Source organism: Centruroides sculpturatus, unplaced genomic scaffold (genome assembly GCF_000671375.1).
Source record: "Centruroides sculpturatus isolate CEXI.00-Female unplaced genomic scaffold, Cexi_2.0 scaffold5048, whole genome shotgun sequence".
Lineage (NCBI taxonomy): Eukaryota > Metazoa > Arthropoda > Arachnida > Scorpiones > Buthidae > Centruroides > Centruroides sculpturatus.
In genome coordinates, this window is record NW_019389388.1 from 1 (window position 1) to 5090 (window position 5090).

At 30.0% G+C, this 5090-nt stretch overlaps 1 non-coding gene across 1 annotated transcript; it reads right to left on the reverse strand.

Moving 5' to 3' along the window:
• Window positions 1–3565: 3565 nt before the first annotated feature.
• On the reverse strand, window positions 3566–3638 carry Trnak-uuu. The gene has a single exon. It is a non-coding gene; the product is annotated as a tRNA-Lys (tRNA).
• Between the last annotated feature and the right edge of the window lie 1452 nt (window positions 3639–5090).

Consider the following 5090-nt stretch of genomic DNA (forward strand, 5'->3'; position numbering starts at 1 on the left):
AGCTCTTTGTGAGGTTTGACCCGCAGCCAACTACCAGTGTTTATTGCGTTTTTTATTGGGTTGGGTTGATGATATAAGGCAACATAACACACGGACATGTGCTATGTTATCTTATATGACTACCAAAGTGGGTTCCTCCGAGACTTTCTATTGGAAACTAATTCCTATTTAGATGTTAGACAGATAAAGGGAATCCGGAAAATTTTACGCGGCCATCTTGTTGATGAGGAGCTAGAATCGGATTTATGTATAAGCTAAATAAGCTACAGCTTAGAAGGTTTTCGATCTATTCTCAAAGGCAGTTTATAAATATTACTCATTATTATTTGGTGAGGGAAGAAGGGCCTCTTATAAGCTACATTGTAGAGTAGTGCCAGAAGTCTAAATTATGACCAACTACCAGTGTTCAGTGGTCTACTAAATAATAATTGCCAGCACGAATTTAGACTTCCTTTATTGACAAATTTCCTGTGAGTACAAAAATGGAATAAAAGGAATTTTATTCGTTATTTTTTTTAACAGCCTAGCGAAAAAAATTTGAAAATTGAAATATCTCGTGTATGAATGGACTAAAAACATTTTTTTTGGATATTATAAATGAAATTTATTTTAAAAATATTCATTTTTACTCCATGAATTATTCATGTATAAACTAAAAAAGTTCACATTTGAATAAATCATATATTTATTTAAAACTTACATTATTTTAAAATATTGAATTTTATAGTTATTAAACCAGCAAGAAGAGGAAGGAAATACTATGTAGGAAAACTACTGTAGCCTACTGTATTTTTATCTGGTATTTTAGAATTTATTATTTTTATAATGTAAAGGTTAATAACTTTTGACTATAGCAAAATAAAAATAAAATTTGAGAAAGTATAAAAAGATTTTTATAATTTTTATATTTATGAATATTGGGTGTTCAAAACTTCTGAAATATAAATTATAGTCTTTGATGAATTTAACTTATTCATTAATTAAAATTATTAAAAAGTTACAAGTAGAATCTATCTTAGTTTTCTACATTATATATATGAGTTTTCAGGCCCGTAGAGATGCCAATAAGAACATTTGGTTTGGGTCTAGAAACAAAGAAAACTCAGTGTAACATATTACGTAAAAAATATCATGTGAAAAGTAAAAATTTCTTCTGATAAAGGATAAAATTTCATTTTATTCATATATTTTCGTGATTTTTCTGAGGAGGAGGAGAATCCTACATTCGTGACCCCATCGCACGTCTTCCAGACTTTATTGCTTTTCTACACATGATCGGCATACTCTGAGAAAATGAATCGTGTATTTTAACTAATTAAACGATTCACAAAACAAATAAATCGATTAGAAAAGGATTTGAGGAGTAAATTAAATATAAAAAAATATAATAAGTATTGCACTTAAAGATGCATTATTCTGAGCAATGGATTGGACTGATGGAACGAGCAATTACTTATTGTAACATTATTACAATGCCGACTGCAATTTTTGATTGTATTTTAATTTAAAAATAAGTTTTCCGTATCTGGTCTCGATTTTCATCTGTCTAACTCCTCGAATTCCACGAAAGATAAGGAAGTGTCTGCAATTTGAAAATTGCATCCCAATAATGCAATACAACACATGGGCGATCTTCCAAGAAAAATTGGCCCCTATTAAGGTGTTAAATGCGTGAAAAAAAGCTGGAAAACGTCTCACGGACAATCCTTTGGTCAGGGGAGAAAATATGAATTTTAAAATATCTGTGAATATGTGAATATAAATGGACACGTGAAATGATAGTAATTGTAAATTGTTTTTGGCATCTTACAATTTCCATATTCTTTTTTTTTACAATATTTTGTATTGCAGTAAGAGAAACTTAGAAAAATCATAATACTCCATGCATTTTTTTTTGTAAGAAAAAAAAATTTGAAAATTTTATCACTTCAATATCGTGAATTCTGAATTTCTTTAAGCAGCTTGCTCTAAGCTGTTTATTTTGATTTGAAATAAGATATTCTACGCTTTCTTATATCGAATTTGTTTAAGCTCTTTAGATGTTGAAGTAACAATCTCTTGTATCTCATTGAAGTTGAGTTGTAGTGCAATAACATCCCGATTTTTTAAATCTCTAATTTAATCTTTCAAAATTTAAGAATATTTTAATTTAGCAAGAAAAGTTTACGAAAGTTTTTACTTACAAAGGGTAACAAAGTCATAACGGTTGATGATCTTGGTACAATAAGTACTGTACTGTACTTTGTTTTATATCTGAATAAAGTAGTATCAATGTATTATCATATAATTTTCTTTATTCGTTTCCTAACAACGTGCTTTATACTGTAAAATAGGCTTATTTATTTTTATACTTCTGTAAGCTTATTTAACATATGTGCGAATGCAGAATAATCTGTTACAAATTCTTACAGGTAATATATTGTGCATCTTTACTCACCTTTACAGCTTTGTATTTTAGTTTTATTCATCATTTCTATAATAACATGTTATCTTAAAGTTTAGATTATTCGATAATCTAAACTACAATTCCTAATTAAGCGTATAAATTTAAAAACAATAACGCAAATACAGTAGAGCGTCGATTTTCCGAATCAATTGGGAAGTGGGGTTGTCCGGATAACTGATATTTCGGATAACTGATTTACGTACGTTCTGATATTTGCTTGTCTACTACTAGAATGACAGAAGCAGCGAGAATAATAGGCAAAGATGTATAAACTCGATCACTCTCGAGCGAAGAACAAAAATTTAAATTACAAGCATTTATATTTTCTGTTGAGTGTTTGCAAGATTTGCCATCATTTACTGCCTGGAATATGTTTAGTATTAATTCAAGCTTAGTGCTTACAATCATTAGTGTCGCTTTGACTTATATTCTTATTCTTAATCAATAACAGCAGGAAATATTTAACATTGCACTTTCATGATCAAGCATGAACTATCTTAAATTAAATGTAAACTTCAGTTCAGTTTCCTCCATAAGATAATTACATGTTATAAACATTTCGAGACATTCTACTAACTAGTGTTTGGCACTCCTCAACATGTCTGGTAATTTGTACTTGCAGGCTTTTGTAACGTTAGATTTTTTAAAGAAACTTATGTCATTATGTCATTACATAACAGACATGTGACCATGTCTTNCGTTGCGTGTCACTTCGCGTTGAATTTTCGTCGATGTTAAGCCTAACAAAAACTATTGTATCGTTAAAAATTATTTTTTTATTTTGTACAAACAAAATAAATATATTGAAAAATATAAAAATAATAAAAAATTATACTGCAGATGCTAAATCAGTATAAAAAACGTAAAATATTTGAGTACAAGACATAGCCAAAGATTGAAGCGCCACAGCACTGGCGAAAATTTAAATTTGCCGACTGGAATTCTTTCGGGTGATTGACTTTCGGAAAATCGACGCTCTACTGTAATAGTTATTTTTCACGAAATGCTAAATTCGAATGATAGTAAAATGTATGATTTTTTTATTATTAATTAATAAAATAAAGTAAAACAGGAAGATTGTTCTATTGTATTTCCTTTTTATAAATTAATAAAATTTTACGCCCGCGCAGGGACTCGAACCCTGGACCGTTAGGTTAAAAGCCTAACGCTCTACCGACTGAGCTACCCGGGCAACTACATTCCGTTCCTTTATTAAATTATTATAAGTTTTATTTTCCCAAATTTACTGAACGTTTTTTAACTTCTGTTTTCCTACACGTTTTTATTTTATATTCAGGTTCACCGAGAGAGGGGAGCTAAGGATTTTTCTCCGGGACCGGAGAAAACTTAGGGTGCTCGTAGTGATTCCTATCTCTATAAATTACGTGATTTTTTACTAAGAAAATAAAATGTTTAAGAGTGTTTTTTAATTAATAAAGAAACATTCTAATATGTCATTTGTTCGGAGAAATGGCACCTCTATTCCGAACACCATACATACATGCTCTCTATGGTCCAGTCTGTACTCATTTCCCCTCCAGTGAACTGACATATTTCGAGGAATAATATCTTTCCACAGTTTTGACCAGTTTTATTCATTTAATAAAATATACGTGACTGGTTCTATTATGACTGCACCACATTTTTCTTCGTTAGTTCAAAACTTTCTAGCTTTAATTGGGTTTTCATTCAAATTTGCGTAAAAATACTTTAGAAATTAAATTTTGTAGTATATAGGCCTACAGTTCAGTAATTATTTACAAGTACTTATTTAAATCTTCAATAAACATTAAAAATAATGAGATAACTTTGGCTGTAACTTCTGCTTGCTAATAAGCGTCGGTTCAGATATTTATTACACTCATATTATATCGTCATCGAGAGAGGAACGTTCGAATGTCTCATCGAATTAATGATGCAACAGCTTATAGCTTACTTATCTTTATAAAGCTACTGTAATGATGGGTAAAGCCATTGTATATGGGCACAGGAAAATATTCTAATGATAAAAATATCTACCTCTTGATCTTTATTAGACCTACGTATTGCTGTAATTTACTCGAAAATGTGATTTTAATTAGCGACTTTCAACCTGTGATTATGATATATATAAATATAACGATGCATCAGTTAATTAAAACTATCGATTACGTGTCATTTAAATAATTTCGGTAAATCGCCTTCTGACCGTGGATCATAGATTGACGACAATTTGCTTGCATTTTATCGACACGAAAGCTTTAATTATTATATTTGGCATCACCTTTAAAAATTGTACAACAAAAAACAAACGATAAAATGAAACATGAATCGGAATTCATTGATAAATTTCTGTTATTGCTATCTAAGGCAAGCTTGATATGATAAGGCAACGCACACATGAACGATCTGCTGAGGGAGAACTTTCTATAGGAAACTGGCATATAGGTGTTAGACACGTAAACTCGGTAAACTCCACGTGGGTTGGTCACGTGGAGTTTATCGGGTGCGAACACATGACTAACTACATAGTGTTATATATATTAGGCTACTGATTATAGTTTATCTATTTACAAATGTTTTATATAAACAAAATTTTATCTAATGATAAAAATATAAAATATTCATTTAAAAAAATCTATTTTTTTAAAGTGAAATGGCCTAT